The sequence below is a fragment of the Coccinella septempunctata genome, chromosome 3 (assembly GCF_907165205.1).
Source record: "Coccinella septempunctata chromosome 3, icCocSept1.1, whole genome shotgun sequence".
In the NCBI taxonomy this organism is placed as follows: domain Eukaryota; kingdom Metazoa; phylum Arthropoda; class Insecta; order Coleoptera; family Coccinellidae; genus Coccinella; species Coccinella septempunctata.
This window is the reverse complement of record NC_058191.1, coordinates 28,470,863-28,496,868: the sequence shown is the minus strand read 5'-3', so window position 1 is coordinate 28,496,868 and position 26,006 is coordinate 28,470,863. Positions and strand designations below refer to the sequence as shown.

The window sequence follows — 26,006 nt, the reverse complement described above, 5'->3', positions numbered from 1 at the left end:
GTACGATATTACAAGACCATCGGTGCTCGTGTGTATGAAAAATAATTCACAATTCTTCAATGGGAATGAGAGCAAGAGTGTTCTTGATCAATTTGTTAACTCGTAATATATATACATACATACAATTAATGTCAATCTAACTATTCCTGGGGCATGCTACGTTCAGCTCACCTGAAAAAAAAGTTTCATTTATCATTGTATATGGAATTGAAGAATATCTTGTTAAATGTTCCAAAAAACTTTGTACTCCTTGTTTTATAGATTTGAATAGAATGGTATGTAAATACAGGTTTTAAAGGAATAGCTGCAGAAAAAGGTGTCAACAATACTGTGCGCCTTTCATATTTTTTATTCTTATCAAAAACTAATTATTCAATGGTATAAGATAAATAATGGAAAAGTTTCTTGAGGAGGCTTTTTCTACCCACCAATTTTTATTGCCTTCTCGCTTTCATGGAATATCTGCTCATTTTCATTATTTCATTTATGTAAATTTTCTAGATTTTAAGGTAAAAAATTAATAAAATTGCTTTTCAGATGTCATCTGTAAATAAGAAGAGGTTTAGGTGCACGCTCAAGCGACGTCAAGCGTCAACGATAGTCTCTTTTCGCATTTGTTAGGAAAATAGCTATTTTGCGCTGCTCTCTCTGCATAAACAGTTTTCATATCTTTATCAATTTTTGGTAAGATGCTAAAGGACCTAGATTGTGCTTTCTACTCGATATAACCTCCAAAAGTAGTGTAGAATGCGATCTTCAAGCAGCAGGCAGAAAGAAGAATTATCCTGCATCTCAGACGGTGTCGTAATCCGAGAGGAAACATCAACCGTTGAGGCAGATTTATGAAAGGTAAGGAGTAACAGCTCCTCAGACGAACGAAAGCCCAAGTTCTTTCGCAATCCGAGGCGCATACATATAAAAAGCGAAACTACGTCAGATAACATTTTGACGCATAATTGCGAAGAAACTTTTCCCATATATAGCGAACCCTCCGTGTTTTGGCATAATCCACCGGCATCAATTTCCCACACAAGACTTTTCCACGAAAATTTGTAGTGCCGTCGAGGCGGCCACTCGACTACAAGTGAGGCTCATTGTGGATAAGGAGTACTCCACTCGAGAAGTGGAGATTAGAACAAATTGATATTGCGATAGTTTGAAAGAAAAGTGTGTGTATTAGACCTATGATTGATGATAATTTTTAATGGATTCTGTTGCCTGCATCCAAAAATTACAATATCTGAGATTTGAAAGGACAGTTGTGTACACTTTTACACTGTACAGGGTGGGCAAAATTGGTGATACCAGAATTACAACTTTTTCAACCCAACGAGATAGAGGAAAATGCATGACGGTCGTCTTTTTTCGAGAAACTAATAATGCCATCAACTGCCTTACTCTATCTTCTTTTGTTTTCGAGTTATAGGTCAAAATTGAAATTTCAACTTTGGTCATTATCTCCGTTTCTGTTTAAGCTAGGATGTTGAAATGAAAACATTATACAGACACTTTTTTTATATTTTTCCAACAGGTATATTTGCTGAGCTATAACATAAAGATGTATTTTTTCTTATGAAAACAGTAGTTTAAAATGACTTAGAAAGACTGAGGGTGATGTATAATATATTTCTGAAACGGTAAAAAAAATGACGTTATTTTAAACTACTGTTTTCATACGAAGAAACACAACTTCATGTTATAGCTCCGCAAATAACCCTGTAGGAAGAAATCGTGGTACGCCACTGGATTGCTTTAAAAAAAGTGTCTGTATTGTGTCTTCATTTCAACATCCTAGCACAAACAGAAACGGAGATAATGACCAAAGCTGAAATCGCCCAAATTTAAATTTTGGCCTATAACTCAAAAGCAAAAGAAGTTGGAGGAATGCAGTTGATGGCATTATTAGTCTCTCGAAAAAAGACGACATGAATGGTACATTCATTTTTCTCCATCTCGTTGGGTTAAAAAGTTGTAGTTCAGGTATCGAGGTATCACCAATTTTGCCCACCCTGTACATACTCTTTTACAATGTGAGAAAATAAAAATATTGAACAATTATTATATCATCAACAAAGATCTGGAACAATCAAGAGTATAAGTCAAAACAACACTTTTTTTCCTCTCCAGTTTTTTCGATTCGTTCTTGATAAAAAGATAAGCCATTTAAGGTTTTCATAAAGCATATGATATTTTCTCTGATGGTTAAAACGTTGCCAGAGCCAAATACACAACACAACACTATAATGTTAACAAAACCTTCAGAATAACGAGCTCAATGACCAAAGAGGAAGGAGTTAATCTTAGCTATGCGTGGTTATTCAACCTAACAAATATTCAATTTTATGGATCTTTCAGAATTTCACTGATCTTTTTAACGTGTTAACGAAAAATGTCAGATTGACTTCATGAAGACGTCTTCCGACTGCGCTTGGGAAATTTGAAGTGCCTGTAACCTGTAACATTTCCAAGACGTTATCTTGTCGTTCTGGAGGACATCTGCTCACCAAAAGAGTTCAAAAACCGTCTTCAATTGAAGCTGTATCACGTGGTCCACCACTTCTAAAACGAATACTTTCAGTGGCAAAGTACCTTTTGTGAGTACTTTGCATTGAATAACTTGTATTCGTCAAGCCTGACGCACGCGATGGCATCTGTTGGCATCGTCATTGGATAAATCTGCTCTTAGCTAAGGTTATAACCTTAGCTTTTGTCGAGTTTTTTAGATACAACATACGTACATAACTGAGCTTCCATAATGGTCGATATGAACGAGTAAACAACACACTAGAAAAACTAAAACAGCATACCACCCTAGGCAACAAATTCTTGTCAGATCCTGAAGCTGAAGAGCTTAGAAAGCAAGAAGAATCATATTCCGAAGACGAGGATTCATAAAGAATGGACAGATGAATTGCTCACAAGTAGCATTTATGCGTATCCCTTTCAATTGGCATCAATAGCATAGTTTTTAGTTCTGACACAAAGTGACAGCTTATAAGAAAGCTGCCGAGCTCTCGTACTATTCAACATGAAACCCATAATAGGGCATTTTGGATCAGCTGACTTTGACAGACCGCCATTTTGCTCGAGGGGCACACAAGCCAAAGTTTCACTTTGTGAAGTGTTGGTTTAGCTGGTGTTTTTGTGATCTTAAGTGGTTTTACAATTTGAATTTCTGTGATCATAGATATAATATATGATTTGTGTGAGCCTCAGCGTGACGTCAATCTGAACTGCAACATAGGAAGCCCGTTAGTGGACAACACATGGCAGCATTGTTCATTCGAATGAATTCATTTCTTAAAAATAAGACCATTTTTTTAACTATACCAACATTCCAACTTCCTGAAATAGAATATCATTATATCCCATAAAAGGTTGAATCGAACTAGTCAGTTTAATTACCGCCCCTAATAGATAATGAAAATATAAACACCATATCTGACTTTCCCCTCTTCATTATCCGTCGTAAAACACCAAAGCGCATACCAGCTGTTGCGAAACCTAAAGATATAAAATCTTGAGCCTTGTTGAAGGGTTCCCCTGTCGTTCTACCAACAAAAGATAACAAATTAATTCCACAATTTGGTCGGACATTGTAATGGTCCGATTCAAGCGGGACGTGTTGTGGTATATCCTCTAAACATCCTCAAGCTGACCCATCTACCTGAGTCCAACAAAAACAAGCTTATTGTGACTATATCGGTTTCCTTTTTCAAGCCACACACAGGGATTATGTGCTTACCTTCAGGTAAACTTGTGCCGTCGTAAATTTTTGATAAAATTCTTACACTCCTCGAGAAGTTGTGAAAACGGTTGCTGCTCTTTCCATTTGAGAGCTTCTATACTAAGTTGGTGGGAACATGTACCAATGTTTCGTTTTCACAGGTTTATAGATAATGATATTGATGACGAGTGATAATTTCTTGTGTATTTCTATTTTATAATAACATAGACCAATCTATCTGAAACATTGCTTTGATTGTTGAACATAAGGACATTTCTTGATGAGGATTTCACATCCCCAAATACATCACAATAGCGTAGAAAAATCTTCTCAAATGTGTTTATGGTCATTAAGGTATTCTAACAATCTGAATAAAAAACTAACAATTTAAGAGATGCGACCTTGATGATCCTTAGTTTTTATACCTAGCTAAATCAGTTTTCAGCATATGGTTAACAAATCTGGCGACAATCTTAGGAGTAATGGTCGTCACCAGAATGGGGCATTTTCTTCAATTTGGGTTATCACAGCATATTTAAGCTTGAACTGAATAATTATGAGTTTCATTCATGAATTTTTCAAATGCACCGCGGAATCTATTCAAAATCATTCTTTAAATATGAGGTTCGTTTCTAGTTTACGATTTGGCAACAGCGCCTACTAGAAAATAAAAAGAAAAACGGCTTGTTTATATAATAACAGCTGTTGATTTACAGCCATCATAAGGCGCGTACTCACTGGCGAACCTCAACAGCAACCGGCCACAAAAATCCCATAAAATTTTACGACCTTCCTCGTTCGTCGCAGACTTCATAGACAGACATCATTGTCTATCTATCTGATCAAGATAGTTTATTTGTTGTCCTTTATTATCAACGCATATTCCAGTCGATGTTGCCAACTTGTGCAATAGAAACGAAACGCTTTAAATTTTAAATGCCCAATTTTATTTTTCATTTTTAAGTACTTAAAATAATTTTTGTGAGAAACGGTTGAAATAGTTGTTTCAAAGATATTTCTTAGAAAATACATCATTTTCCTCTGAAGGAGTATTCCCTATTAAGAACTGACTCGCCCAGATGTGCACTTTTTAGGCTAGCCAGCTCTGGACACTTGAAGAAGATATGTTTAGCAGTTTCCTTCTCCGATCCAAATTTGTAGTCGAATTTCAACCGCAGATAGTCCAACATTTTTTGAGCGCATTCTCACTCGCGAAAAATATCTGCTTGATTTCATTACTTTCAGTTTCTGGGTGTTCAAAGAAAAGAATTGAAAATAATCTGCGCACAGATATATAAAAGGCCCTACTTATTTCTCAACAAGAAATCACCTGTTAAATTTGTTCGCAGCTAATCATTTATATCCTGCGGTTCCTTTTGAGTCGCTTTTGAGCACTTGCTTGCAGTACTCGACTCTTGAGTGGTAGCTCATAGAACAATTAGGAGATGAAGTTGAAACAATCTAGAGGTAACCAGTAAGGCAGTTTTTGGCGAAATGACACATTTTGAGGACTTCAACCTTCTCAAAAAAACCTCTGCCTGTATTTCAATAATAATTCCTCAAGTTGGAATTATTCAAATTCATTTAAAATTTCCAGAATCTCCTTCTTCAATGAATTGGGAGGTGATCACTTACTACTATACTATCGAAACACGCGGAAGATGCAGAACTTTTTCAAGTTAGTTTTCAACTAACTTCAATAATATTGTGGTGATGCTCTTTCTAAGCAAATAACAATAAGCGTTCCATTCGAATGAACGCAGATTGTTAATTCATCTATATTCGTTACGGTCACCTTCGAAATTGTCCCACATCTCATGGGATGTTAAAGCAAAGACTCGAAGACACAAGTGACATTTTAGAGTTGCTCAATTCGGTTGCATCACAATCTCGACTAGATAGATCGTTCTTTCGTTACACATTCGGTTCATTATATGGTGTTGCTTTCGAAATTACTGACCTGCATCAAGTTGCCAAGAGGATGAAGAAGTACAATAATTACAAATTCAAGTTTAATTTATTGATGATTACGTGGATTTATTTCAGAGAATGGTTGAAATTCCCGCCTTGCAGCCCAATTATGGGTCAAGATATATTAGATTTACCTGCAAAAATAAGGCGAAGGAATACCTGTTCTGAAACAGAAAACAGCTAGAGAATTGTTTGACAAAAGAAATAAGCTATCATCTTCACTGAACTACCTGCTAGATTTCCTCACGATTTAAAATTTACCGACCATTTCTTGAAGAATCAAAACGGAACCTTTGGGATAAAAAAAATTCTGTTCAAATTTAAATATGTCGCACTATACAGGGTGTCCTACAGGGGATGGTCTCAGAATTTTATTGAGATCATAGTTTTGTGTTTGTGGTGAAAATTTGCATGTTGGGATTTTCGACTATGTGGGCTCCTCTGCAGCTTCCGGTACCACAGGTAAAAATTAAACGGTTTTTGAGTTATTGAGATTCTTATGGAAAAATGTTCAAAAATGAGGGGTCAAATTTTTTATTATTGCTGCTGGGGACGTTTTTATCGAAAAAATCTTCACCACTTCTAATTCTGCCATTATTTATTATTAAATAATTCATTTTCGGAACGAAAATGTACAGGGTGTTCATGGGAAGATCACCAAGTTGGGTATATATATATATATTCTTTTGAAAAAGAGTGTTACAAACTTTTACAATCTGAAAATAACAATGAAGCGGGTGTAAAGAAATGGAACAAGAGACAGATCCTAAAAACCTGTTTCTCGTTCCAGATCTCAGTGTAAGCAGAGGAAAAATGTCAACGGGGTACCATACATATCTTCGTATGATACGAATTAATAAAAATTAAAAATTTTCAAATTAGAATCCAAATTTTTTCATCATTCTAGTCGATACCACGAATCAAAGGAAGGGTTACCCAAAAGAACCCTATAAGTACCTAAACTGAAAACTGATCAAGGAAAAACCGGAAACATGGAAAAACAGCAGTTTCGAACTACCTTTCCTACTGTGTGACTTCCGTAAACAACATATGGAAACTAAAATTAGATGTTCCCATAAATAGTTTTTACATTTCACGAATCGTTCAATTCCAACAAACAATTTATTAGAAACAATTCATGAAATCGGTTCAGAATTTCCATTTTCCCTTAAGAGGAGTTTATACCACGGGACTTTCTCGCCATCCGTATAAGGCGTAAAGGGGGAAAGACTACCAGAATGTGGGGTGTTGCCAGAACACTTGAACGATAAGTAGAAGTTACGAATATTACAATAGTTTCCGCTTTCGTCGAAAAGATGGCAGCACTTAACGAATGTCTTTTTTCAATTTCACCAGGATACGAATTGTAGTCAATTGCGAGACTTTTCGAGAAGTTTTTTCATGTGAAACTTCTAGAAAGAGATAGTTGCACCTCGGAAGGTTAATAACATGAATGAATATTTGTTCTTCAATGAAAACTATTTTTTAGTTATTTTTTTTTCGTTTGACGAATGAAAAAAATCTTGACTTTCCAAGATGACGAACTGGTTGAATTGAATTATAATGAAAACCCCTTATAAATTAGTGGTTTCTGACGTAAGATATTCATTTTCTCTCAATTTTAACTTCAATTAATGACTTGCTGGAAAAACCAAATAGTTTCAGATATAGTTATAATAGCAGCTGGCGGATATTTGATTTAGCTAAATGACAAATTCATTCTTTTGAAGAGTTCCATATACAAGATGTATGAAAAGATATACGAAAGGTGGGAACTTAGAAAAAAGAAAGATAATAACTTTCGTTGAAGTTCCTGAATTCAGTATTTATTTAGGCTCCTGCTAATGCAATTTTGATGATGAGGTGAACCGGTTAAAAAAAGACAATACATTCTACTGAAGTTATTCAAACACAGCCCCTAGTATTTTATTACGAATAGGGAATACTCCTTCTGACGAAAAAGATGTATTTTTTATGAAATATCTTTGAAATGTTTTGAAATAACCATTTCAACCGTTTCCCAAAAAAAAAACTATTGTAAGTACTTAAAAATGAAAAATAAAAATGGGTATTTGAAATTTAAAGCGTTTCGTTTCTATTGCACAAGTTAGCAACATCGACTGGAATATGCATTGATAATAAAGGACAACAAATACACTACCTCGATGAGATAGACAAAGATGGCTGTCTATAAAGTATGAAGTCTGCGACGAACGTGGAAGGTCGTACAATTTTATGGGATTTTTATGGCCGTTTGCTGTTGAGTCTCGTCAGTGAGTACGCACCTTATGAAGGCTGTAAACAAACAACTGTTTTATAAACAAGCCATTGTTCTTTTAATTTTCTAGTAGGCGCTGTTGCCAAATCGTTAACTAGAAACGAAGCGATTTAAATTTTAAAACCCCATATTTGAAGAATAATTTTGAATAGTTTCCTTGGTGCATTTGAAAAATTCATGGATGAAACTCATAATTATTCAGTTTAGACTTGCATATGCCGTGATAACCCAAATTGAGGAGAATTCCCCATTGCAGGCGCTATAAGTTTTTCGTCCCAATTCCCACAACAAATATTTCAATAAATATTGGGAATCTAGAATCGTAAAGTTTCACAGAGTTAGGAATTTGAATTTGGGTGTGAATCTGCAAGTTTCCAAGGAAAATTAGAATAGGTAATTATTTCATCCCTTTTCTGGAATCTGAATTATCCAAGGCCCAAACTGTTGAAATTTCACGGAGGGACGGAAACACCAAGCAGTGAGAACCCAGCATTATTATTCGTCCCATCCATTCCCTATTTCACTCAAAACGTAATGAGTCTCTAAATAACACTTAACGCACGGGTCTCCCTTTGTTACTTCCGTAACAAATGAAGTCATAGGAAGGGCTCATGAAATTTACGGCCGTCTGGGTGTTTTTTTTTCGCACTTGCCCCTCCCAGCATTAATCTAGGAACCTGTATCGAAAGTGGGCATAGTAGTTCGTTATTTTCTTACCCTCCGAGGGTGAGATAGACCTTCGTAATGGACTCCGAAGAAAGGAAATCAACCGGAAGGATAGCGTCTCCTTTCAGAAAAATTGCTGTGTGTGTGCGATTCTGGCTTTGATTTCGAATATTGGGAAACGGTAGCCGTTATTTTGGAGGTCGTAAGGTTTCCAAGGGTCCAGGTATCGTATGGGAAGAGAATGTTCGAACACGAGATGGATGGTGTGTCATCGAAGGGTGAAATTTAAATACCGAAAGAAGTATGATATTTTGGCATCACAGTATCCCACAGAATTTGAGTTCTCATCCATGTGGAACATATATAATTAAAAGTTGTTAGTCTAAGCAAATTTGGTCGAAAAAGAGCCGTGCTTCCTAAATATTGCTAAAAAGCAAGAAATGGTTTCGACAGACAAAGGGCATCCATAATATCAGAAAAGTGAAGTTTGCGACAATTTCCTGCCAGGGCTCAACTTTTGGGGACCAAGAACCCTCTGAATTTTCGCACTGCTTTTTGTTTTTTAGCAATTTTCAATGATGAGATTGCATCGGACAAGAAATTGGTTGTTACTTCTTTTGTAGAAGAAGAAATGGCCTTTCAAATGACATCAAATTCTGTTTTCATCAAAATTTAAAAAAAGGCAGTAAAAGGAAAGCAGAACACATGTGTTCACATTCCTAACTACTATAAGTTGTCAAAACCTTTTTTCAGGCAGGGAAGAATGAAGTAAATAGAGGCATTTGAAAAAGGCCCACACCTCCAACACTCCTTCTATTTTCATGGACCATAAGATTGAACAACATTCCGCTGCAAATATTTGAGAAGGCCCTCTCGAAAGCCTACTTCATCCTGGCAAGTGTGCCACAAACAGAAGCAGCTGCAGAAGAGCATTACCTAAGGGCATACTTGCAGGTTGGTCAGTTGGTCAGATTCCTCATTCCAATCTAAATATAATATTATCATGTCATTGAGTATTAACCCCCATTTGGGGTTGAATACTCAAAGATTATATGCATACATGAGTATGATATAAGTAGCTCATACGACAATTGATTAACCATTATTGATTCTCTACAGATGCATATGTGGAAGTCCAAAATATCAGATCCAGAAAACCGGGGCTGTTACTCAATCTAGTGACCACTGCCTTTTTTCAGCACCAAAAGATCCATCTTCTACACCTGCAGAATGCTCCTGCAAAAAGCTGGCATTAAAATGCTCAGCAATATGTTCATATTGTCGAAGACCAAGAGGTTTCAGGTAACGAAGTTTGATATTCTGGAGTCATCCAGATATCAAATAACTAATTTGATATAAAAATCTGATGGGGGAAGCTCGACGACAATAAAGATGGGGATGACTTAAAATCTTCTTGTCCCTGCACATCTGAGCCCTCTGCTCCAAAACGTGCAAGAATGCACCTCTGAATAATATTTGTATTATTGTACACATATATATTTGTATATATCTCTATTTTCATATCCCTCATAACCCTCAACGTATCGATTAGAGAGAATGAGTAATTATTTTAGCTTTATACCTGAAAAGCGGATGTGCTCCTAATATCTTTCAATAATTGGGTTAAAATTTTTTTAACTCTTAGTTATCCGGTTTTCCACATTGAAAAATAGAAGTTAGTAAGAGAAATTCTATCAGACAAAAACTATCCTGTGTGCTTTAGCAATAAAAGCATTATTATGGTTACCTACTAATAGGCTGAATAAATTTATTAGGACATAGTTCTTATGTTAAGTTGGTTGTGGAGGTGGGAAAAAACAGATATTTTATGTTCCTATTTATACCTGACCTTTCCAAAATATTCAAAAGATTATCAATGATTATAATGTGTGCTTTTTATAACTTAAAGTCAATTAAAAAGTTTTTTAGTCGTGTTAAGAATCCAACTATAAAATGAAACATCATGAGTTAAGATTGTTAACAAATTCACGAAATGTTGACAAGACGCCTCTCACAGTCCAAGCAGTTAATGAAAAACATCATGTTGATTTTGATGACACCACGACCGTAGACAACTCAGTAAATTCCAGAGATGAAGTCAAAAACCTTAGAATGATTTGTAATTTTTTAATAGACATAACCTGATGTGGTTTCGTGTTGCTCAAATTTCATGTTATCCATGTTCAATGTATATTAATGCATACACATTTCAAATTTCATGACTTTTTAATTGGTAAATTGTAATAAACTTAGTTCAAATTTTCTTTTTCTTCACATTGTCATTGTCAATTTGTCAACAATATGTCAGTTGTCCCCCATTCTGTGAAATTTTGGTTTGTTTTTATGATTTTGACGTTCATTCTTGATGCATTTTCTAGAAATTTTGTAAAGGTGTTTTTTGTAAAACTGACTCATTTTATAGAGTAGGTACATATTTTTACAACCTTGAAAATGATGGTACCTAAATAGTCCACGAAACGTTGAAAAATTTTTTGTAACTGATAGTTATAAAATTGTCCACATTCCTGACAATCGTTAAATTATTTTTATTTATCCTTTTTGATATTTCTGATTATTGTACTGATTGTAACTACCTGCAGGAATGAATTTGTTTGAACTTCAACCCTACGTAACTCAGGTCTGTAGAGCATTTCCATCGTCTTTTCCACAGAAATTTTATCCCAATAAACTATAGTTGCAATAATTCCTTGTATCGACCTAAACATCTCGCAAACTGTTATGAAGTAATCATGTTCTACTCGACAATTGACAGGGATCATTGAGCTTCCATCAATTTATTACAGAGATATTCGCTCCAAGATGTTTATTTTGCTCAGATAAGATATTTTTAAGTGAAAATATAAGAAATTCAAGGTTTGAATAACAGAGAAAAGAATTTAAAGAAGAGATAATTGCTAGCTAGGTAAAGCTAGTATTTGTTTGGTCCCCAAAAGCTCCTTTAAGCATTGTAGTTTTAGTGGCAAACTCTCGATGAGACAATTTATGAAATATTGAGACAAACTGGTCTAAATATTAAGCAAAGCGTTAGAAAATGTATTCTATTGAAAAGAGCCTGCAGAATGTTTTTGTTCCATATCTCTTGCTTTGAAGACAAAAGAGTTATGAGAATTTTTCGGAATCACCAAAATACCAATTTCCACTGATGAATAAAAAAAATTTTTTTTTTTGTTTCTAATTTTTTTCTATACCAACATAGGATATCAAATTTGGGACACCCTGGACGCAACAATCTGCGACAGATGATAATAATCAGGAAGAAACCTAAGTGAATCTCCCCAAGTTGAAAAATATCTATTACTTACTGAAGAATGGTTGGAAAAATCTTGGATCACGGCGGTCCGACACCGGTTAACATTAAATATTTCCGAGATGGAGTTTGGGAAAACCGTCGGTTCACTTTGGTGCTGCACATTATTAATTCAACAACAGCACAGAGTTTTTATTAGTTCGGCAAGCCCGCCGTATAAACTCGACGAAGTTATTCATGTTGAAACTCCTGCAAACTCGGCTCCATCATGTTTAATAGATTTCTGCTAAACAATTTGAGCGCTATCTTAAATAAATCGCCCGGAATCTTAATCAGTTTCAGGTACAGACCAGTAGAAGTGGATGAATTTGGAGGTTGACAATCACTCAAATACCAAGAAAGTTTTAAGTGGTTGTTCTGTAAGCTGTACGTTAATTTTCAACGGATGTTAAAATTGCGACAATGTTAAATTCACCAAATACTGAGTTCAGTGAACATAATTCAAAAAAACCGGGTCTAAAATTTGACCCCCTCCTTCAACTTTTTCAAAAAGTTATTATATTAGGTCAACTACAACATATTTGCTTCCATTTTTTGATTACATGACCTAGACCATTTAAAACTAGCCCTGAGGATGATTTTAGAATAAAATCGAAACAAGTCGGCATTGTTTCAAGGAGTGGTTTTTGTTCTACAAACCCGACCTTTTTCCTGTCAATCAACTGAAGAATCTAATAATAAAGGTCTCAAATCTACATTTTTAATAATTACTACCTACTCAGACTATATTCCCTTGTTACCATGTTCAACAAAAATTAACCTAATTTTTAATTTTGTTGTTCAAAAAAGCCTCCTTCATACATATACCCCGTTGTTAATTATTAATACTTAAAGCTAGTTCAGCTGGTTTTATGAATTCAGCATTAGGTAAAAAAAAATTGTATTCAAAAAAAAAAGGACTTGCAGGTGATATCTGCAAGTTGGAATACATCCGTTTATGGTTACAGAATTAACCCAAATTTGAGCCTTTTCCCCAAAAAAATTATTCCGTGTGCTTAAAAATGAAAATGGGTATTTAAAATTCAAAGCGTTTCGTTCCTATTGCGCAAGTTGGCAACATCGACAGAAATATGCGTTGATAATAAAGGACAACAAATACACTATCTTGATGAAATAGACAAAGATGGCTGTATGCGAAGAAAGAGGAAGGTCGTAAAATTTTATGGGATTTTTATGGCCGGTTGCTGTTGAGGATCGCCAGTGAGTACGCGCCTTATGATGGCTGTAAATCAACAGCTGTTATTTTATAAACAAGCCATTTTTATTTTTTAGTAGGTGCTGTTGCCAAATCGTTAACTAGGAACGAAGCGATTTAAATTTTAAAACCTCATATTTGAAGAATGATTTCGAATAGTTTCCGCAGTGCATTTGAAAAATTCATGAATGAAACTCATAATTATTCAGTTTAAACTTGCATATACTGTGATAACCCAAATTGAGGAGAATTCTCCATTCAACATACAGGGGTAAGTATCTGAGATTGAAAATAAATAATTTGAAGAGATATCGAAGGAAATAAACCAGGTTGTATACTTCCAATTTGTAGCTAAAAATGTTTTGTTGGACACCACTCTCGTTACACATTGCGGTAACATTGAATTCAAGCCGATTTGTCCCCAATAATTGCGTACTTGAGAAAGGAAAATGTGCGCTTTCATCTCACTCGCTGCAAATATTGGATATTCCGTAATAGTAGATATTTCGATAGCCTTGACATGAAATTCACTTGCGTCTACCCCCTGCAACCTACAAAATATTGGAAATTCAAGCCTTCCTTTGGACAAGGATCTTCACGGTCCGACGAGTGTGGAACAGAATTCTCATTTCAACAACATTGCCAATACAATGGATTCATGCAATGAAATTGAATCATTGCCAAATGTTCTATTGGAACTTGAACTTGTTTAATTGAATAGACCCGTTCGGGTAGAAAGCTGACAAATGTAACAATGTTATCCTCGATAATTTATTCCACAATAGATTTCACTAGACTCCATTCATTCCGACATATATTCCTTATAAAAATATTAAAATTAGAATAGGCTTACTGTTGATATAAGAAGAAGATCACTTGAATATTATATGGAAATAAATCTCTTATGAAAGAGTGACTATCATCCCCGGGGATCTGAGCCCTAAATCTTAAAGACAGTGAACTCTCTTAATTGAGTTCACTGGCTCAAGAGCGTATTTGAAAGAATCTACTACAACTAGCTAGGCCATACACGCTAAGGGCCGTGAATATTAACACAGCCAGGTTTCTCTGCTGGCATGGGAATACCATAATACCATAAGCAACTGGCTTGGGGTAATTAGGTGATTACCCTATGCTTGGCAGGGCATCGTGATATTGAAGGAAATTGAAAAGGCGCCAAGTTTCCTAAGAACGTCACAGGATTTGTCAATGGCGTTAACGGTCTCCTGGATTGAATGGGTAGCTTTGAGCGTTCAACCCATTGATAGAGGGAAAATTTCCATATAAGTGCCAAGTTTTAATGATAATAAATAATTGTGATATTTTGAATAGACTTTTTTGCTTTTTGTTTATTTTGCAAAATGAATGTTAGTGAGACTTGATTAAACAACCTTTTTTCATTTTATTGATTATTATTAGAAGGATAATTGACCGATATTTTCAATTAATTCAACTTATTATATACTTATCATAACTTAAGATTGTGTTATGCAGAATACTAAACTATCCAAGCTATAAAAATTTATCTGAAGCTCACCTATTTCTGAGGTACGATTAGTTGAAAACTTCTTCAAACTTAGTAGTTTCAAAATACTCTGGAAAAAAAAATAGCATATTAGAATGGAATAGTAGTAATTGAGAGTGTTCAATTTTGTTTGAATTATAAAGTGCGAAAATTGCATATATACTCCATTAAAAAATTATTGACATCTCCGGTGGCTGTGGAATAATTTAAGTTATTTAAGTTTTCGACTTCAGGTTGTATCAACAGTAGACAGTGACTCTAATCCCGTGTTTTCTAAAGCTTGATCGGGGAATCAACGCTTGATTGACGGATGAACGTCAATTTGTTTTCAATCGATAATTGTGTCATGATCGTTCAGATTATCATTCTCGCATCAAATTATGATGTTCATACTACCATTCAATTATTCTCGATTGCTTCTTCGTTATATTAAGAAATAAAAAGGTTTCAGTGATTTCGTTTGAGAAATCGAGTGACTGTCAAATCGTTGATTGGATAATCAATGTTTTATGAAATCAGCTGATAGACCAATAACATTTCGACACTGCACATGTTCCTACTATAGAGTAGGAACATGAGGCATAGGCCTCATTGTCAAGTCATTATTGTCTTTTTTCAACGGATATTTTCACGAATTTGTTATGCATTTACTATATTATTTTATTATTCCGCTTAAAAATATCTATCGATAATGAAATAACAAACGAAAATAGTGAAAGAGGCAATGTGGAATTAATCTCGAGAATGTTATTTGAATCTGACACGTTTTGAAGGAATATAGAAGTTATGTTGTTGATTTTTTGTCCAAAAAAGTATTAACTCTTTGTCCAAATAAGTAGACATGTTTTTGATTCATTTTAGTCTATCGTGAATTTTCAACAACCTTACAAGTGTGTCAAAGCTATTGTAAATTTATAGTAGTAGTAGAATAAAATAGTGTATTCCGTAGAAGGAAGGGTGGCAATTAAAAGATTACTTCTCGATTCTCCGCGAACAACGGACGCATTATTTAACGAACGACATCCTGGAAATTGTTCCATTCGGAAAAAGAAGGAAAGTGAATGAAAGAGACGAAGCTGGGGACGTGGCTGTCTTAGGTCATGTAGCAATGGATCCGACCTTTAGAACTAGAAAATTGTTCGATGTATATGGTGTTTCGCGCACAGCAATAATGAGAATCACAACATAAATTCCATCCTTATAAGAGACGATTGGTTTAGGAACTGAATGAAGATGATCTTGATTGCCGTTCTGTGAAGTGGTCAGTGAAATGATTAACTCTCATCAAAACTATATGTTCGATATCTGTTTTTCTGACGAGTGTTCATTTTACCTAAACGGCATTGCAAACCGCCTTAGCTTTCGGCATTGCTCAGATGAAAATCCAAGATTCTTTCGTGAGGTGCATACTCAGCTTCCCCAAAAATTAAATGTTTGGGCGGGTATTTACTGTATCACATAATCGGCCCTTTTTTATACCCGGTAATCTCACTGTCCACATTTATTTATTTATTTTATTTATTATTAATTATCAAACGATGATTTTCCAACAAGATGGTGCTCTACCTCATTTCGTTCAACTGGTGCGCGTCAGTTTTCAGATAAAATTTTCCTCACAGACAAAAGTTATCATAACTTTTTTGTCTTTCAAGTTACAAACCTGAAACTTGAACCTTCTACAGGCATTTTTTTACGTAGAATCCACTGATGAGCACAAAGAATTTGTTCATTTCAAATCATTAGGTGAACTTTATTATTTTTAAATGCAAACTTTTATTGAATTTTTTATTTTTGAATTGGAAAAATTCTTTTGTCAGTAGAATCTACGTATGAAAGTGCCTAAGAAGGTTCAAGTTTCAGATCTGTTACTTCAAAGACAAAAAAGTTATGAGAACTTTTCGGAATCGTCAAAATCCCAATTTTTGTTTATAACTCGAAATCTAATAACGATAGGGCGACTGTGTTTTTAGATTTGGATTAGTATTGTCTTCTTCGCGTCCTTGCATGAAATTGGAATAGTAAGTTTGTGGCTTGAGGACAGGGCAAATGAAATCTATCCTTTTTGAAGTGCCGACGTTTGAAAAGGTATATCTAATTTTAACAGTGTTTTTCGTCCTGCGAGACCTGGCTGCTTCTAAAAGTAACATCTTTGTGTTGTGATAATGTTCCTATTATTTATAAACCTGTTTATGTCAAAGTTATTGTTTATATTCTTACAAATATATTTCCAGCCTTGAAAAAGATCCGAACTAAGGATCGAAACGTCGGCATTTCAAAAAGGATAGATTTCATTTGCCCTATCCTCAAGCCACAAACTTACTATTCCAATTTGGATTAGTCATAAAAAAGAGCTCGAGAATGTGTCATCGATTTTCTTCTAGCTGCTATAGTTTTCGAGATCCCCTCAGTAGACAACGAATTTTTCCCACCCTGTACGTGAACGTTTTCAGCAAAACTTATATTTTGGATCAAATAGTAGTCGATAAGATCTTCAACACCTCTCATCCCTATTAAAAGTCTAGGAATTGTGCTCACTCTCGTTAGGGGGTTACAGTTACGAGGATGCAAAGAGCGGAAAAGTTGTTCCCCCCCCTCGAATAAAAAATTGACGGTTCCGAGCAATTTTCCACATTTTCCTTAAAGCCGGAAAATCGAGGTGTTTAGTTTTCATTGGACCATACTATATAGTCCTCTCAAGAATGATTGACATCCCAGTAGGCCTTGAAAGTCCAGACGCAGCTTAATATCTGGTCATAAAAGATGTTCAATAATTTCTGTAGTTTCAATCACAGAACTGGAATATGCATAAATCAAGAAGTCTTCAAATTCAGCGCATAATTATCAGCATTCAAAAATGATACAATCATGTTCCCAATTTATTCGATTGAATTTAATGGAACAATTAACAAGAACAACAGTACAATATTCAAATTATTTTCGACCAGTGCATAGATTCACATATAATAGGTCCATAGATCACTGTTTGTTTTTGATATCATCCTGAATTCCGCAACACAAATCTTAAGTTCACTCCTTCACTCAAATTCGTTTTTCCATAGCCACATGAGATGTCACTCAGTCTTGAATGATCTTGAATGACATTTAGAAATCTAGTGTTCATGAAATGAAATTTTTCTTTAAAACTGATTAACAGGCTAGGCTGGATAAATACTCTTCTATTCACATAACCCAACACCTGACTGTATTTTATAATTTGTATTTTAAATGAAAATAGTTGGAATAGTGTATGTCTTTTGTATTCTATATTTCGAATGTAGGACTTTTGAATAAATCTTTGTGGTTAGTGCAGGATTAACACTTATATCCGCTTGATTTTGCATTATTCTATAAATACCTAGCCGTATTGTCGTCACAAGCAATTTCCACTGTATAATATTCGCACGTTATCATTTTAGCTGTATGAATTCGGCACGTCAACAAACCGTGCAACGAATCGATATACTCGGATATAATTCCTCGATTCCCACAACAAAAATAAACTCAACACAACCGTAAAAAAATCAACGCGATATAACCGTCCCCCTTGAACTTCCGGCGATTACGTAAAAATCCAATCCGCCTTCCAATTAGATTTGAAAATTGAAAATTACACAACCAACATGATTTCGAGCACCCTCTCCCGGGCATTGAAGTTCAAATGGGGATTCTACACATGTGCACCCCCCCGCCGGCCGGGGCTTAAACGCGATTATAGAATCGGATGATATAATCTGCGAAACAGTCCTCTGGGGCGCCCCCACACCGCCCAGCTACCCTGGGCGGGTGGATAATTTAGACACAAATTAAGCTATAATGGAAAGAGTAATGACATGGCGCGTCCTCAAAGTTAGGAGCCGAGAGTTCAAAGCTTCCGCAACATGGAGACGGAGGACAAGGTGATAAAACCCGTTTGTGAGGAAAGTGAAGGGGCTCTTCGCTCGCCGCAACAACTTCGTTCGAGTGCCCATATGGGATAAGTTACGAAATAATGAGTTCAATTATGGGAAAATCGCATGTAGATGTAGGAGATGAAACGGCTAGATCACGTTCTTGTTATTTCGATGTTTAACTTTTTATCAGAACGCAAAAATCAGAATGGATTAAATAGCATATACAGGGTGAGTCTTTGACTCGTACAAATATTTTAACAGTAGATTCTTGAGGTCAAAAGAAACACTTTTTTCTTATACCATTTTTTCCGAATCGGCTCGGTTTAAAAGACACAGGCTGTTGGAAAAGTATAAAAAAAATTTTGTTTTTAGTTTTTTCTCACAAACTGTTTTAACGAATGAAATGAATTTCGGAATATAGTTTTCCAGTTATTCGAGGAATCTTTTTCGAATACAAGATATCACTCACGTCTTCCAGTTTTCTCATTATGACCATTACGTATCATAAAAATACCAAAAATTCGAAGAATCCCTCTCTAGCAACTAAGTTGGACGTTATCTCATGAATATTTGAACGTTTTGGAAAATGAAAGTATTCCTCATATTTTCTCGCATAATGAGCAATTTTCGAGTAATTTAATATTCAAAAATAAAAAATACCTATGATATTCGGAAAATTGGGTACTTTGGCTGATTGCAACTCTTTTTAAAAGATCCACAGATGTATAGTGTAACAGATTTAGCTAGTTATTCTGAAGGTAATTTTGTTTTTCCAGGGAAGACACAGCTTATTACAAAAATTCAAGATAGCTATATACAGGGTGTCCCAAAACTAGTGAATGAAACGTCACACCACGATAGAGTAGATCAAATACTATCGAATGACACCAACATTAGTTGAGCGAAAATGTATCGTTTCTGAAAAAACCTAACCTAAAGTTGCCGATTTTCGAACTATTTTTTCAATCACAAGGCCAATTTGTGATTAAGGATAGCGTTTTTCTCCTTTCTATAGAGGGGGTTCATTCCGAGTAATAAGAATCATGTAGAAAAAACAATTGTTTTAATTTACATTTAGTTAGGTTATAGATTAACAACTTAAAATAATTTCAATTGGGGGAGATAAAACAATAATCTTAGTTCAATATAATTCAAAATCGATATCCTTTTTCACAAACTGGCCCTGTGATTAAGAAAAATAGTTCGAAAATCGGCAACTTTAGGTATTTTAATAAAATTCTGATTATTTTGGAAACGGTACATTTTCGTTGAACCAATGTTGGTGTCATTCGATAATATTTGGTCTCTTACTCTATCGTGTTGTGACGTTTGATTCACTAGTTTTGGGACACCCTGTATTTTTATCAGGGCCGAATCGAAAACAATGGTATAGGGAAAAGTGTTTCTTTTGACTTCAAGGATCTACTGTAGAAATATTTGTACGAATCGAAGACTCACTCTGTATTGACAGAAACTAATACTTGAATAAAGCATCGAAGGATTCCACAATATCAATGTCTCCTAATTGTTATTTATTTAATGATCATAAGCAAAGGTTGGCATCAGGTACCTACGATTCAGTGGTGGCCCAAGAACATGTATCATGGGTCGACAGATTTATTTTTTGATATTTTACGTATGTATTATACAGGGTGTACCACGGTGGGTGGCCTATTCGATGTTTACGGAGAACGGATCATAGGATTGTTCTGAACATTTGGGTACTAGAGTTTACTCTTCTGATCTATCAGACTAAAATATTTTCGATATTGCGACGGTGCCGCTCATACGAAATATTACTACAAACTTCGGTATTTCGAATGACACCCTATTTATTATAACTTTACCCGCTTCTGCATCCTCATCTGAGTATTTTTGTCTAGAACTTGCCTATCCCTATTCTTGATACTTCTGGTTTTCCACAAAAAATTGTCAAAAACATGGAACCATGAAATAGTAATAGAAAAGACATTTCATGTTTTTGGGAAATGAAATTTTGAAAATAGGTCCATGAGATCCCGCGGATGAGTTCTGTGTTGGAAAAAACTTGCATTGTGGTATACAGGGTCTTCAAAAATTCTTCGTTTTGTCACTGGATGCGAAAACGGAAAAAAGTTGTTTTTTCCAAATAGAACCCCTACTTTTTATCTAATATTTGAATGAAATCCCATTTTTTAATTTGGTGGTTAACAAAAGAAACAGTCTCTTGAAAAAAGAGAATATATAGTTTCTCAACTAGTACCTTGTTTAGACGCTTAAACGCATTAAGTGATTGTTCTTTTTTTTTACAATAAAATATATAAATTTGTACCCAACCCCTTTTATCGGCATCCCTATCCAACTTTGTTTTTCGAGTAGTTACACAGAGCTATCTACCATGTGGGTGTTAATTGCTTTCAATTCAATCTTTATTGGTTGGTTGGTGAAGAAACTATTAATTTTATTTATCTACAAGAGACTTTTGTTTTTCTTCTGATAAAAAAAACAAAGATTATGGTGGGATTCCATTTTCCGTGAGCTTTCTAACGAGCCGACAAATGATATATGTTTCCTTTTGAAAAAAAAAAATTTTATTGCCAGAAAATGAGTTTAACTGAAAATAAATTTCATTTTGGGTTATTCGTTGAAGAATTATTAATTTTATTCCAGAGGTATGACCAACCCTGTATATCGTGAATGTGCACCCCTTCTGAAATATATTGGATGTCAAAAACTGGATCTTTTCTCACGTTTTGTTGATAAAATTGAAAGTGAAAGAGATGAACATCCCATATACAGAAGATCGAAAGAATATTGCTAAGAATTCACCTCCTAATTTCCAAATTACTCAATACCAAATTGGTATGAATATCCATTTCTCGCATACTGGTTTTCTTTCGCCTCACACTACGATTGATATCGTTCATTGAAACTCAACAACCAACCCATATCCATTACATTCCAAAGAGTGTTAACCTTTCAGTGCCTTGATAAAACAATCAAACCAAAGTTTTTCTTATCGAGATAGGCGAGACTGTTTCAAAAGTCTGGTTTCTAATAGCTAACCATATTTCTTTTAACATATTTTTATTTTTAATGATTTCATCATCGGCCCAGGTTCGAGTTTTTTTCGCCACATATAATTTACAACAATTTATATGAACCTCCATTATATAATCGGAGAATATGATAATTTTGAACCATGACCTTACCATTTCTTGTTTCACAGATTTCGAATTGTATATCCAAATGACCAATACCTATATGGATTCGAATTGAATAATTCTCCAAGCATTCCAACTGTTACTTTGAAAAAAAGGAGACATTCAGTTCCATTATTGAAACCTTCTTCCTTTATTCTTCTCATTATTTCCATTTTGAAGTAACTTCGCGAACAAGAAAAATGAATTATTGAAATTTGAGAAGAAAATGAAATCCAGACAAAAGATGACATTATAACGTTTTGGTGTATGTTCATTAATTTGTCGATTTCTCAGTAAAAAATCTTATAGATTAAAAATGAAAAAATCTTACTAGAATGAATAGCTTGTAAAAAACTTCCTTCAATAAATACAATAAATAGCTTGCAAGAAAGAAAATGATCATTTTGAGGTGAAATATTTTTTTTACAATGGGATATTCAACAAAATTCCCTTCAGAATAACACGTTGAATCTATGGCATTACACTCTGGGATGATTTCCAAGAAAATGCCGGAACAGGTCAATTTCTATTCGTAGGGGGACATATTTTGAGCAGAATTGTAAGCCGAAATCTTCTCAACCCTAGGTGTAGGAGCTATTACCCCTAAATTTTCAATAGAGAGTAGGGGGTGAGCTATACTTCAATTGGAAGATCACTTGACCCTCTATAGTCTATATGAATAATATGGTTTGCAAATTTTCATTGAGTCCTTGAAGTAGTTACAGGAGCTGACGATTGCCAGGCCAATTATGTCACTAGAAGGATGTCTTCAGAGAAAATGCCGGAATAGGTCAATTTTTAAAGAAAGGGGGACATGTTTCTTGCAGAATTGTAAGCCAAAATCTCCTCAATCTTAGGTGTAGGGGTTGCCACCCCTAAATTCTTAATAGGGAATAAAAGACTATACCTCAATAGGGAATACTCCTTCTGACGAAAATGATGTATTTTTTATGATATATCTTTGAAACGTCACATTTTGAAATAACCATTTCAACCGTTTCCCAAAAAAAATTATCTTAAGCACTTAAAAATGAAAAATAAAAATGGGTATTTAAAGTTTAAAGCGTTTTGTGAGAATTGTAGCTGGCAACATCGACTGAAATATGCCTTGATAATAAAGGACAACAAATGCATTATCTTGATGAGATAGAAAAAGATGGCTGTCTATGAAGTCTGTGACGAACGAGGAAGGTCGTAAAATTTTATGGGATTTTTATGGCCGGTTGCAGTTGAAGCTCGCCAGTAAGTACGCGCCTGTAGATCAACAGCTGTTATTTTATAAACAAGCTGATCGGAAATTGTTCTTTTCATTGTCTTGTATGCGCTGTTGCCAAATCGTAAACTCCGCACAAAGCGATTTAAATTTTAAAAACCCATATTTGAAGGATGATTTTGAATAGTTTCCGCGGTGAATTTGAAAAAATCATGAATGAAACTCATATTTATTCAGTTTGAACTTGCATATGCAGTGATAACCTAAATTGAGGAGAATTCCCTATTGGAAGACAATAGTATTATGTAGAGGGACATATTGTCTTCCAATTGAGATTTAGCTCACCCTCTATTCCCTTTGATGAATTTAGGGGTAATAGCCCCCTAAGTTTGAGGAGATTTCGGCTTACAATTTTGCTCAAAATATGTTCCCCCTCCCTATACAAATTAACTTGTTCCCGCTTTTCCTTTGGAAACATCCTTGTCGAGACATACTTGGCCTGGCAAGTTTTGAAATTGTCACCTCCTGCAACTTCTTCAAGGACTCAATAAAAATTTGCAAACCATAGTATTCATGTAGGAGGACAAGTGATCTTTCAATTGTGGTAAATCTCACCCTCTATTCCCTATTAAGAATTCAGGGTTGATAACCTCTACACCTAGGGTTGAGGAGATTTCTGCTTACAACTCTGCTCAAAATATGTCCCCCTCCGAATAAAAATTGACCTGTTCCGGCAATTGCTCTGAAAACATCCTTGTCGCGACATCACTGACCTAGCAAATTTTTAAATTGTCACCCTGTGTAGGGTGATCACCAAGTGGTACGGAGGTTAGAAGACCGAATATGGCTGCAGCAGATGTTATGAAATTAATCTTCTGTTGAAAATGATTTCTTGTTCGAAAAAACTTTTTTTTTCTTCATGGCTCATACTCAATTGTCCGTCAGGGAGATGATATCAAAACCGTAAGGTAAACTTAGCGAAGTTTCAAAAGCAAACAAACGCTGGAGTTGACGATGCAGAAAAATGGGGAAAGAAGATCGTCGGGCCGTTTAACTCGCAAAGTCGCGAAGAATCCGACAAATAACAGTTGAGAAAATATTTACGAAGTACTCCAACAACTCCGAAAGTCCAATAAATCGCCGAAAAGGCAGAAAATACGGAAAGCCATCTTTATGAAAGAAATATTGTGTTCATGAAAGAAAATTAAAAGCGTTTCATCGCTACAGAATGAACGTCGGTCGGCTCGTATACGAGGAATTGGAAAAGGGGGGAAAATCGATGCTAATAAAGCTGCCAGGGTTGCCTTTTTATCGCTTTCAATCCCGCTCAGTTTTAAATATTCAACGTTTTGGACCAATGAATTAGGTCTTTCGCTGCCATCCGTTTCGTTTCGCATACCGTGAACAAGGGTTCCATATCCCCACAACAATTTTAAAAATTCCCCAACCATAAAATTGGATAATTCGTAGAGCTCACTTTTTTCTTTTTCATGCATTATCAAAAGGAATAAATTTTTGATCAATTCGAATTTTCACTTAACTGAACTGAAATTTTCTTGCTCGGCGACCCTTTGAATTTTTGCAAGTGACTATACAGGTGCCCTGAATTAATCCACCTATTTTTGATTTTTTCCAGAAAGCCCCCTCTTTCACAGTTACAGCCTTTTGAATTTTGCCCCTAAAAATATTCTTTTCTTTTTATCCCAGGATCCGGTCACTATGGAAATTTATGCAATATACAAGGAAGTATTGATATCTAGTTAGCCTAGACCAGTTCAATGCATAAAAAAAAATATTGCGTTACCATAGCAACGAACAATAACTCATCAGAAGTGTCAGTGTGAAGTTTGAGGTCAAAAAATTAAACCAGAGTTACGCAACAAATTAAAAGAAAGGAGATATCCACTGAAATTGTGAAAATCGAAAAATTGAAGTATCGAGCCATCATCAAGTACCTGTATTTAAAAGGGTTAAGAGGTAAGCAGATTTACGAGGATATGATCAATGTCCTTCATTTGCGACCGTGAAAAATTGGACTGCAAGCTTCAAAAGGAGTAAATTTTCCATTGAAGATGATGAACGATCGAGAAGGCCAGTTTCTGTGTCAGTCCCCGAAAGTATCGATGCAGTTCATGACATGATTTTATCAGACCGTCGCTAAAACGGATATATGAAGCGCTAAATAATTACGAACGCATTCATCATATACAGGGTGGGCTTTTTAAAACGAAACAGAAGAGATAACATGCGGAATAAATTTATTTCGAAAAATGCTCGGACACGTCGATTTTTGTTTCAAGGGGGACAACTTTCAAGGTCAAATTCACAACTTTATCGCTTCAACCCTTAGTGTTAGAACAACAACCCCTAAATTTTCAATGAGGAAGATGGGGTAAATTTCACCTCATTTAGAAGGTCTTCTCATCCTGAGTTCAGCATATTGGTTTTTTCTTCATTTGATTCATTGATTCTTGAAATATTGACATTTGAATTTGAAACAACTATGGTATTGTCGTCAAGCGAGCTGTCTGAATCAAGCGAATTTATTCTTTTATTTTGTAGATTTGATGGAACTCCATAACTACCATACACCAGACATCAAAATAATGTTCATTTCTCTCACTAACAATGAAAAATAAAAAATAATTTCAATTCTTTCTACCAAAGAATAAACCATTTTCACCGAGAATTTCACCTTAATTTTTGAAGAAAGTAAGAACCAATAATAATTATTTCGTCTAATGTTGACAATTAACGGTTACCATCGTAACCACAGAATTAATTAGTCAAATAATTGATGATTTCACATAGCATGGTTAGCGAAATGACTGGTACTGTACGAAATTCACAATTGAATATCTCGAAAACGAATGAATTAAATGAGAAATTAATACGCTGAATTCAGCATAAAAAGGCCTTTCAAATGAGGTATCACTCACCCTATCTTTCCTATTCAAAATTTAGGGGTTGATGTTCTAACACTAAAGGTTGAAGCGAAATAGTTGTGAATTTGACTTTAAAAGTTGTCCCC

General features: G+C 35.0%; 1 protein-coding gene across 11 annotated transcripts in view; it reads right to left on the bottom strand.

Annotated features, from left to right (window-relative positions):
• Positions 1-26,006, bottom strand: part of LOC123310579 (brain tumor protein) — a 187,710-nt gene that overhangs the window by 140,324 nt on the left and 21,380 nt on the right. For 3 of the 11 annotated variants that reach the window (XM_044894113.1, XM_044894110.1, XM_044894116.1), the window contains exons 2-3: positions 14,703-14,760; positions 124-171 (exon numbers count right to left, since the gene is read on the bottom strand). The exons of 1 other annotated variant lie outside the window; for it this stretch is intronic. The gene's annotated coding sequence lies outside the window, so the exon portion shown is untranslated. Of the gene's footprint in view, positions 1-119; positions 172-14,702; positions 14,761-26,006 lie in introns of all 11 variants that reach the window. 7 more of the 11 variants (XM_044894109.1, XM_044894108.1, XM_044894111.1 and 4 more) reach the window with 3 other exon arrangements.